At 36.6% G+C, this 12112-nt stretch overlaps 1 protein-coding gene across 14 annotated transcripts in view; it reads left to right on the forward strand.

The window, feature by feature from the left end:
* Nucleotides 1-12112, forward strand: part of STAG1 (STAG1 cohesin complex component) — a 438539-nt gene that overhangs the window by 222107 nt on the left and 204320 nt on the right. Inside the window, exon 3 of one of the 14 annotated variants that reach the window (XM_078354170.1) lies at nt 8447-8528. The exons of the other annotated variants lie outside the window; for them this stretch is intronic. The gene's annotated coding sequence lies outside the window, so the exon portion shown is untranslated. The remainder of the gene's footprint in view (nt 1-8446; nt 8529-12112) is intronic. 14 annotated transcript variants of the gene reach the window in all.

Below are 12112 nucleotides of genomic sequence, written 5' to 3' on the forward strand. Positions count from 1 at the left end.
ATGGGTCATCTGAGGTCAGTAGTTTGAGACCAGCCAGGCCAACAAGGTGAAACCTTGTCTCTACCAAAAACACAAAAATTCACCAGGAGTGGTGGCACATGCCTGTAATTCCAGTTACTGACTAGGCTAAGGCACAAGAATCACTTGAACCCAGGATGCGGAGGTTGCAGTGAGCTGAGATCGCACCACTGTCTTTCACCCTGGGCCACAGAGTGATACTGTATCTCAAAACAAAAGAAAACAAAACAAAAAAGAGTAACTGTGGTGATTATTTAAGACCTTCTTAGTTCTGAGCTACTTATGTTTTCTAAATATCTTGTAGATAAAAATAAATACATGAAAAGATTTCTTCCTTCCACCTTTGGTAATCAGAAGACTGAGTGTATACCCTTGTTTGTTTATTATATTAAAGGTTACTTTGCAGCATATGTATATTTATTGATAGAATTAAATTATGTATATTTATTGATAGAATTAAATGGATATAATATTGCACTACCATTATTCATGTAAAAGTAATCTGTAATGGATAGATGAAGACACACAATATTTGAAATTATTCTGATTAAAATACTGATGGTTTCAAATATCACAGTGGTTTCAAATATCACAGGGTATTATCTCAAGAGTCAGTATTTATTTAAACACGGTTCTAATGTTGGTAATGGATCTATATCCTTATTTTTAATAGTCTTCTTAATGACTTAAAGTTTTCAAGGTAATTTTCTTATCAGATATCATTAGATTTTCATGCTTTTCTTTTATAGTGGACTAAGATCAAGAAGTGACAGTGCCACCACATTTTTTATTTACTTGTGATTACATACTCAGGTTTTTGTTTCTGTTTCATTTGTCTTAAAAAAAATCTGTGCTTGGTGTCTTTCCATTTTGCCAGGAGTTAAAAATAGAAACTATTGGTGTACATGGTGGCTCATGCATATAATCCCAGAGCTTTGGGAGGCTGAGGTGGGTGTATCGTTTGAGGTGAGGAGATTGACACCATCCTGGCCAACATGGTAAAACCCTGTCTTTACTAAAAATACAAAAATTAGCCAAGAGTGCTGGGAGGCACCTATAGTCCCAGCTACTCAGGAGGCTGAGGCAGGAGAATTGCTTGAACCCAAGAGGCGGAGGTTGCAATGAGTCAAGATCTTGTACCACCACACTCCAGCCTGGGTAATGGAATAAGACTTCATCTTAACAGAAAAGATAATATTAAGCTTAAAGTAATTGAATATATAAATTAAAGTAATTGAATAATATAACTTAAAATAAGAAACAAATGAGTGCCATTTCTACTGTCAACTCCTGTGAGTATTGAACTCTTTTTTTCTACGCTCAAATATGTTTTGTGACACAGCAATCTGAAATGTGGACCCTCAATCTGAAAAGTGAGGGCATACCAGACTTATTCTGTATATTAAATATAACCAACAATTAATTTTTTTCTTTTTTTGATAAAAAATAAATAGAAATAAAAGTTTTAATATTTTATTGCAATACACTACTCCATTTGTGTTGCATACTTCACTGTCAAAACTGCGTTGAGAAAGGTAAACAGAATAGTTTTTTTTTCATTGCCCGCCCCCTCCCCCGCTCCTCAACAGAATGTTAATGAAAGAAAACAGAATTAGAAATGACAAGTGCTGCCAAAAGACAAATGCATAATTAAAAAGTCACGATGACTCCAGAAACGTTAATGAATTTGTAATATGCAAAAGTGTAATAAAGCAAATACATAATAACTGAACCCTGCAGTTCAAACTATTGGGGACAAAAGCAAACATCTTGAATAATAATAATAGCAAATAATTATGCTTAATGGATGCAAGCACTGTTAAGTGCTTTACATATACTTAATCCTCACAACATTTTTGTGAGGTAAGTAGTTTGTTGTGTTGTTATGCCCATATGACACATGAGAAAATTGAGGCATGAAAGAGTTAAGAAACTTGCCTGAGGTCACACAGCTACTGAATGGGAAGCCAGGAGTTGAACCCAAACAATCTAGCTCCTAAGTTTATACTTTTTTTTTGGAGGGAGTCTTGCTTTGTGGCCCAGGCTGGAGTTCAATGGTGCAATCTTTGCTTACTTCAAATTCTGCCTCCCCAGTTCAGGCGATTCTCATGCCTCAGCTTCCTGAGTAGATAGGACCACAGGCACACGTGATCACGTGTGGCTAATTTTTTAGTAGAGATGAGATGTCACCATGTTGGCCAGGCTGGTCTCGAACTCCTGACCTCAGGTGATCCACCCACCTCGGCTTCCCAAAGTGCTGGAATTATAGGTATGAGTCACTGTGCCTGGCCCTAACTTTGTGCTTTTAACTACTACCCTCTTCTGTGTTTTATATAATTAGAGGTTTATGATACTAAAATGGCTGGGAAAAGATTACTCAGTAACAGTTATGCTCTTTCAATTTAGACAACTATGGTTATATAATTTGTTTCTGGCTATTTTTATTATCAATTTCTTACTGATTATCCAATAAGTTATAGAATTATACTAGCATTTTTTGTACTCGCTTTGGCAGCACATATACTAAAATTGGAACAATACAGAGAATTATACTAGCATTTTTTAGTGGGCCAGTTATACTCTCTTAATCTAAAACAATCATTTTAGATTGAGTCAAACCTCTCCATTATATTATCTGAGACATCACTCTCATTATGAGAGATGCTTAAATGAGATACCCATGAAGCCAAAGTGTCAATAACATACATAACATATCAATAACAAGTATCAACAATAACATTTATGTCAGTGGCTACTAGATTAAATTTCCATCTGGTTTAGTCATGATAAACTATGTATTGAGGATATACTTACATACTGGTAATTTGATAATTTTTATGTTTTAAAACATGTACAAAATTGGATTTTACAGTGATAAAATAAATCACATTTATATTTGTTAATTATTACAACCTATTAGATTTTTCACTTAAAGCCAGATAATAGGAATTCAGTTTTTTATTTATTATAGGTATGCCTTTTTGCTTTTATAGATACATAGTAGTTTACATGTTTTTCAGGCATATGTGACTATTTTTACATGCATAGAATATATAATGATCAAGTCAGGGTATTTGGGGTATCCTTTACCTTAAGTATTTATCATTTGTATGTTTTGGTACCGTTTCAAGTTCCCTCTTAGCTTGTTGGTTTTTGTTTGTTTGTTTGTTTGAGGCAGAGTCTCACTGTGTTGCCTAAGCTGGAGTGCAGTCACGTGATCTCAACTCACTGCAACCTCTACCTCTCGGGTTCAAGTAATTCTCTTGCTTTAGCCCCCCAAGCAGCTGGGATTACAGGCTTGTGTCACTATGCCTGGTTAATTTTTGTATTTTTATTAGAGGCAAGGTTTTGCCATGTTGACCAGGCTGGTCTTGACCCCTGTCCTCAAGTGATCCACCTGCCTTGGCCTTCCAGAATGCTGGGATCATAGGCATGAGCTACCACGCCTGGCTCTCTCCTAGCTATTTTGAAATATACTATATATTGATGCTAACTATAGTCACCCAACCCTGCTATCAAACATTAGAACCTATTTCTTCTAACTGTAAATTGTTTATAATTACCTCTCTGTTTCCTCCTCACACGCCTCCATCCCTGTGATATCTGTCATTCTATTCTCTCCCTGTGAGATCAAGTTTTTTAGCTCACACATATGAGTGAGAAATTGTGGTATTTCTGGGCCTGAGTTATTTCACTTAATATAATGGTCTTCAGTTCTGTTCATGCTGTTGCAAATGACTTTATTTTATTCTTTTTTTTTTTTTACAACCAAATAGTATCCTGTTGTGTGTATATGCCACATTTTCTTTATCCATTCATCCATTGATGGGCACGTTGATCAATTCCATATCTTTGATATTGTAAATAGTGCTGTGATAAACATGCAAGTGTTGGTATTCTTTTGATATACTGATTTCTTTTCCTTTGGGTGAATATGTAGAAGTGGGGTAGTTGGATCATACGGAAGTTTTATTTTTAGTTTTTTGAGAAATCTCTGTATTGTTTTCCATGGTGGTTGTACTGATTTACATTCCCACCAACAGTGTATAGAAGTTCTCTTTTATGCAGATCCTCACCAGTATCTCTTGTTTTTCTTTACTTTAATAATAGCCATTTTAACTGGGGTGAGATGGTATCTCATTGTACATTTAATTTGTATTTCCTTGATAATTATGGATGTTGAGCACTTTTTCATATATCCATTGGCCATTTAAGTCTTCTTTTGAGAATTGACTATTCATGTGCTTTTTTTACTTTCTAACAGTTTTATGCTTTTTTTTTAATTGCCGAGTTGTTTGAGTATTCTGAGTATTAGTCTTTTGTTGGATGAATAGTTTGCAAATATTTTCTGTCATTCAAGAGGTTATTCCTTCACTGTTTTATTTGCTGTGCTTTTTTATTTTTGGTTTAGTATGTCTTGTTTGCCTTTTTTTGTTTGATTTTTGTTGTCTGTACTTTTGATATCTTGACTATAAATTCTTTGCCCAGAACAGTGTTCTGAATTGTTTTTCCTGTGTTTTATTTTACTAGTTTTATAGATTCAGGTCTTACATTTAAGTCTTTAATTTATCTTGAGTTGATTTTTATATAAGGTGAGATAAGGGTTCAGATTCATTCTTCTGCATATGGATACTCGGTTTTTCCAGTATCCTTTATTGAAGGAAGGTGTCTTTTCTTAAGAGTATGTACTTGACACCTTTGTCAAAGATCAGTTGGCTGTAAATATTTGGATTTATTTCTGGGTTCTGTATTCTGTTCAATTGGTATGTGTGGTTAATTTTATACCAATACTTTGCTCTTTTGGCTAATATATCCTTGTAATATAATTTGAAGTCACGTTGTAATGCCTTCAGCTTTCTTGTTGTTTGTTGGTTTTTGTTTTTGTTTTTCTTAGCATTGCTTTGGCTATTCTGGCTCTCTTTTGGTTCCATACACATTTTAGGATCTCTTTTTTCTGTTTCTGTGAGAACTGACATTGGTATTTTGATAGGGATTACATTGAATCTGTGTATTGCTTTTGACAATATGGCAATTGATATGGTTTGGATGTTTGTCCCCTTTAAATCTCGTGTTGAAATGTAATCCCCAATGTTGGAAGTGGGGCCTGGTGGGAAGCGTTTGGGTCATGGGGGCAGATCCCTTATGAGTGGCTTCATATCCTCCTCATAATATTGAATGAATTCTCACTTTGATATCCGGTTATTTTTAAAAGTATGGCACCCCATCCCCTTGCCTCTTCTCTCATTATGTGATTCATTGGCTCACCTTCACCTTCTGCCATGATTATAAGCCTCCCTGAGGACCTCAGTATAAGTCGAGCAGACTGGAACTATGTTTCATATACAGCTTGCAGAACCTGATCCAGTAAACTTCTTTTCTTTATAAATTACCCAGTCTTAGGTATTCCTTTATAGTAATGCAAAAAATAAAAATAAAAAAGGTAACGGTCATTTTATCAACCTTTGTTTAAAAAAAATTTCAGTTGGTACCAACATTTTACCGATATTAATTCTTGCAGTTCATGAGTGTGAGATGTCTTTCCATTTGTTTGTGTCCTCTTCAATTTCTTTCATCAGTCTTTTGTAGTTTTTTAATAGAGATCCTTCATTTTAGGTATCTTTTATATATTTTTTGGTAGCTATTGTAAATGGGACTGCTGTCTTGATTTTTTTATAGCTGTTTTATTATTAATGTATAGAAACCAATTTTTATGTGTTGAAAAAATTTAAAGCACTTTACTGAATTTGCTATCAGCTCTAAGAAATTTTTCGATAGAGGCTTTGGGTTTTTCTAAATATAAGATCATGTCATCTGCAGAGAAGGATAGTTTGACTTCCACTCTGCCAATTTGGATCCTGTTTGTTTTTTTCTCTTACCTGATTGGTCTGTCTAGAACTTCCAGTACAATGTTGAATAGGACTTGTGAAAGTGGGTATGCTTGTTTTGTTTCAGTTCTTAGAGGAAAAGGTTTTAACTTTTCCCCAGTCAGTATGATGTTTACTGTGGGTTTGTCATATATGAACTTTGTTATTTTGAGGTATATTATTCCTTTATTGCCTAGTTTGTTGAGAATTTTTAGTTCTTAGATTTTACCAAATGCTTTTTCTTTGCCTTTTGAGATGATCATAGAGTTTTTGTCCTTTATTCTGCTGATGTTATGTATCACATTTATTGATTTGCATATATTTAAACCATCTTTGCATGCCTTATATACATCTTGCTTGATCATGGTGTATTAGTGAGTTTGTAGTGAGATTGAATCAGTGACAAAAAGTCTCCCATTAAAGAAAAGCCCAAGCCCAGAAGGATTCACAGCTGAATTCTACTAAAGGTAGAAGAAGTAATACCAGTCCTCCTCATACTATTCCAAAAAACTAGAGGAGGGAATTCTCAGTAACTCATTCTAGAAAGCCAGCACTACCCTATTAGCAAAACCGGATAAGGACACAGCAACAGCAACAACAACAATGTAAAAGGAAACTACAGGCCTACATCCCTGATGAAGTTAGATACAAAAATTCTAGCAAACCAAAGTCAACGGCACATCAAAAAGATAATATACCGTGATCAGGCAATTTGTTTTTAGTTGTTTGTAATAGTCTCTGATCTTTTGTATTTCTGTGTTACCAGTTTTAATTTTTCATTTCTGATTTTATTTATTTGGATCTTTGTTAGTCTAGCTAGTGGTTTATCAGTTTTATCTCGTTGAAGAACCAACTTTTTATTGATCTGATGTATTTTTTTTTTAGTTTCAACTTCATTTATTTTTGGTCTGATCTGTATTATTTCTTTTCTACTGATAATTTTGCATTTGGTTTGTTCTTCCTACTCTGGTTCCTGAGGTGCATCATTAAATTATTTTACTGAAAACTTACTACTGTTTTTATTCATTTATGTAGAGACAGAGTTTCACTGTTGTCACCCAGGCTGGAGTGCAGTAGTATGATCTCAGCTCACTGAAACCTCTGCCTCCCAGGTTCAGATGATTGTCCTGCGTCAGCCTCCTGAGTATGTGGGATTATAGGTGCCCGCCATCACACCCAGCTAATTTTTTTATTTTCAGTAGAGACAGGGTTTCACCATGTTGGCCAGGCTGCTCTCGAACTGCTGACCTCAGGTGATCCACCTACTCCCAAAGTGCTGGGATTACAGGTATGAGTCGTTGTGCCTGGCCTCAGACCTTACTACTCTTTTGATACAGGTGTTTATTGCTATAAACTTGCATCCTAGTACAGTTTTTGCTGTATACCCACAGGTTTTGGTAGGTCGTGTTTATACTTTCATTTGTTTCAAGGCATGTTTTGATTTCCACCTTAATTTTTTCATTGATTCAGTAGTTATTCAGGAGTGTTTAAGTTTCTCTTTGTATTGATTTCTGGTTTTATTCCATTGTGGTCTGAGAAGATATTCCATACAATTTTGATTTTTAGAAATTTGATGAGACTAGTTTTGTGGCATAACATATGGTCTATCCTGGAGAATGTTCCATGTGCTAATGAAAATAATGTGTATTCTCTCTATGGCTATACCACCCTCAATGCATCCACTCTTGTCTGATCTTGGGGAATACTGTATATTCTGCAGTTGTTGGATAAAATGTCTTAAAAATGTAAAGTCTATTTGGTTTAAGGTCTAGTTTAAATCTGGTGTTACTTTAGTGAATTTCTATCTAGGTGATCAAATGCTGAGAGTGAGGTGTTGAAGTGTCTCACTGTTACAGTCTTGGAGTCTATTTAGATCTTCTAATGCTTGCTTTATAAATCTAGATGCTCCATTTTTGGGTGCATACATACTAAAAATTATTAAGTATTCTTGTTGTGTTAATCTCTTTATCATTATGTAATGACCTTTGTCTTTATGACTGTAATGTCATGGTGTGACCCTTTGTTCCTGTCATAGTGTTGATTGCTTTCTGGTCGTTTTGTTACATTATTGTTTCTTTCTTTTTCTCTTGTTGTTTGTATTTGTGGTTTGGTAGTTTTCTGTAGCAGTGTTACTTGATTATATTATCTTCATCTTTTGTGTTTGTTTTATTGGTGAGATTTATACTTTTGTGTGTTTTCTTGATGGTAAATGTTATTCGTTAACAGTTTTTGACTCCCTTAAGCATTTTTGTGTGTGTGTGTGTGTGTGTGTGTGTGTGTAGGTAGAACAGATCTGGTGGTGATAAATTTTTTTAGCTTTTACTTTTTTGGGAAAACTTTTATTTCTCCTCCATTTGTCAATGATAATTTACTGAATTTAGTGTTGTTGAATAGCAGTTTTGTTTTTTTTTTCTTTTAGCAATGTGAATATATCCTCCCATTCTCTCTGGTCCTATAAGGTTTCTGCTGAGAATTTTATGGGTAGTCTGATAAAGGTTTCTAATTTATATGTGTTAGACATTTTTGCTCACTTTGGAATTCTCTCTGTCTTTGACTTTAAACAGTTTGATTGTAATGTGCCATGAAGAAGACCTTTTTGGATCTTAGTCTCTTGTGTCTAAATATCTATATCTCTTGCTAGACTTGGTAAGTTTTCATCTATTCTTTTTTTAAATAGGTTTTAAAATCCTTTCATTCTCTCTTGGCCTTCTGGGACTCCAATTATTTGAACATTTGGGCACTATGTCGTATTTCATATGTCAAAAAGGCATTGCTTATTTTAACACAATTATTCCTTATTTTTGTCTATTTCAAAAGTCCTGTGTTCAGGTTCTGATATTCTTTTTTTTGCTTGATCAGTCTTTTGTTGATACTTGCAAACGTATTTTATATGTTACATGATAAATTATTTAGTTCCAACATTTCTGTTTGGTTTTTTATTTTAATTTTAATTTTTAGTCAGGCTCTTGCTCTGTCGCCCAGGCTGGAGTGCAGTGGCGCTGTTTCGGCTCACTGCAACCTCTGCCTCCTGGGCTTAAGTGAGCCTCTCATCTCAGCCTCCCAAATAGCTGGGACTACAGGCACATACCACCATGCCTGGCTAATTTTTTGTATTTTCAGTAGAGACTGGGTTTTTTCATGTTGCCCAGCGTGGTGTTGAACTCATGAGCTCCAGCAATCTGTTCACCTCGGCCTCCCAAAGTGGTGGGATTATAGGTGTGAGCCACTTCTCCTGGCCTCTTTCTTTATAATGGTGTCTGATTTTTTGGTAAATTTTTTGTTTGTATCCTTAATTGTTTTTTTTACTCCTTTGTATTACTTTTCAGAATTCTGTTGTATCTCACTGAGCTTCTTTAGAATAGATAATTTGAGTTTCTTTTCCAGGACTTTGTGATTTTTTTTTTTTTTTTTTTTTTGGAGGGAGGGGATCTGTTGCTGGGGAGTTATTGTATTCATTTGGAGAGGTCATATTTCCTTGCTTTTTCATGTTTTCTGTTTCCTTAAATTGATATCTTCACATCTGTTATAGCAGTTTACTTCTTTGAATTGTTTGAATTTGCTTTTGCATGGAAGGACTTTTTCCTGAAGATGTTAGCTGAAGCATTCTTTGGGTGGCACTCTTTGGCTTTGATTCTGGGTGTGTAGTCTCTGTATTGTTTATTGGGTTCTTGGCCACTGGGCGTCCAGTGTGGCATGGGTTGTGAAAGTGGCAGAGCATCTGTGTCCCAGGCAGTGTGCAGTGGTGTTGGCAGTTGTTGCAGTGATCTAGACTGCCAGTCCTCAGGCTCACAGGTGGTATGTACAGGTAGGTGCCACCTGTGGTGGTAGTGACTGGGTAGGTAGGCTTAATCCCGTGTACCTGAAAGGAATTCTGGTCCCAACAGTGGTGTTCTGGGCTGTTCATTGCTTTGGTATGGAGCTGGGGCAACCCAGGCTGGATGGGGTTGTAGTAAGGTCCTCTGATAGTGTGTGCAGGTGCCAGCTATGGTAGGCAGGGATGAGGTGATCACCAAGTTATCAGTGAATGCTTGTGTAGGGGATGGTGGCAGCTATGCTGCTGCCATTTCACTGATGAGGACAGTGTTGCCTTCAGTGGCAGACAGCCCAGACTGGCAGATGAAGACACATGCACCACTGGCCACTGCACCTCGGTGCTGATGGTAGTAGCACTTGCCTCAGTTATGCATCAGATCCAAATGTGGTAGGCCAGGGTCTTTTGAAGTTATCCCCTGGGGGCTGCATGCAGTTCAGTCTTCTCTTGTGTTTCAGCCCAGCACTGTTGGGCTCCAGGATAGTTTGGAGCCTGTCTGGGTTAGGGCTCTATTATACTGCCTTGTTGTAGCTCTTTAGGTCTCAGGGAATTTGTGGTACTCAGCATGAGCTTTCTCTCTAGAGCAGTGCCGTCGTATACTCCCAGCAGCTCAGCATAGTTTCAGGGCCCATGAGGATCGAAGGGTTCTTCCATTGCTAGGATGGCAGAAGGCCACTGTGGGAATGTAGACTATTAAGGGTGTCTCACTTTTCCTCTTTTCATATTGAGGAGTCTCTGTTGGCTCTCAGGTGATCCCGGACAAGCAGTCTGCTTTGCTTTCTTCCCCTTTTTTGCTTTCACCATTTCCTGTCACATTTCTGTTGAATTCCAGTGGATGATCTTCTATTCAAGTTGTGATGTTATGTTTTATATATATATATGTTTTTCTTAGAGACCGAGTCTAGGTTTGTCACCCAGGCTGGAATGCAGTGGTGCATCCTTGGCTCACTGCAACCTCCACTTCCCGGGCTCAAGTGATTCTTGTGCCTCAGCCTCCCAAGTAGCTGGGATTACCAGCATGCCACCACGCCCAGCTTTTTTTTTTTTTAATGTATAGATAGTGTTTCACTATGTTGTCCAGTCTTGTCTCGAACTCCTGAACTCAAGGGATTTACCCGTTTAGCCTCCCAAAGTGCTGGGATTACAGGCATGAGCCACCGCATCTGGCCTGTGTACTTAATATTTTTCTTTCTCTTAGTGGCTGATGTATGAAATGATTCTAATTAGCTATCTTGAAGCCCTTTTCAGGTATAACTTTTTAACAAGGGCTGAATAAACGAACAACTTGGTTTTTCTAACTGTATTTTTATGAGATTAATTTATTTTTTTATTTGTTTGATAAATATTTATTGAACACTTAATGTATCCCAACTTTTACTTGGGAATTGTGTATTTAGAGACTGATAAAGTCATAGTTGTAGATCATGAGCCCACATCCTAAATGGAATAGAGCTTTGTAAATTAATTGCAATTATACCTTGACAGGTTTAATAGCTGAGAAGTATACAAGACTCAGTGAAAACCCAAAGGATGAGTTGATTATCTGAAGTGTGAGGGCTTTACAAAATATTTATGCTTAAAAGATTATAGGCATGAGCCACTGTGCCAAGCCTTCCCAGGCTCTGCTACCAGTGATAAGAGTTTGTATGCCTCATCTCTTCTTGGAGGGCTTTATCATTTTTTGGAATTTAAATTACTTCAGCTCAAAATGACCTCAAGAAAAGTTAAGGCTTTTTTTGTTGTTGATTTGGCTTATTCTCATTGTTGCCTTTAAAAAGTAGTTTTTAAACATGAATAGAAGTTCCCCAGAAAAACAGGAAAGAGCTCTATCTTTCATTGGAGTTTGGGATTGTATAGGATCACCTGAGAGAGCGAATATTAGTCTAAGTTTTTAGTATCCTTAGTTTTAATGAAAAGTTGTTCCTACCATTGTGATATGTAACTTCATCGACGTGGTTTTATATCTTAAGCACTGACTGTAACATTGTGGTAAGTTAGAGAATGGCACTGTAGAATTTGGAATTTATGCTAGTGATTTCCGAAATATGGTGTCCTCAAAGATGTCAACGTGAATAGTTATAAAAAACTTTTTTTTTTTAATTTGAGGCAGAGTTTTACAATGGCGTTATCTCAGTCTCTGCTCACTGCGGCCTCCTCCTCCTGAATTCAAACGATTCTCATGCCTTAGCCTCCCAAATAGTTGGAATTATAGGCTCATACCACCATGCCTGTCTAAGTTTTGTATTTTTAGTAGAGACAAGGTTTCACCATGTTTGCCAGGCTGGTCGAGAACTCCTGACTTCAGGTGATCCACCCACCTTGACCTCCTAAAGTGCTAGGATTACAGGCATGATCCACTGTGCCCTGCTTAATGATTAATTCATTTGATATTTGAGTGTCTGTTGCTTTCTAAGCATCG

Source organism: Callithrix jacchus, chromosome 17 (assembly GCF_049354715.1).
Source record: "Callithrix jacchus isolate 240 chromosome 17, calJac240_pri, whole genome shotgun sequence".
Classification (NCBI taxonomy): Eukaryota; Metazoa; Chordata; class Mammalia; order Primates; family Cebidae; genus Callithrix; species Callithrix jacchus.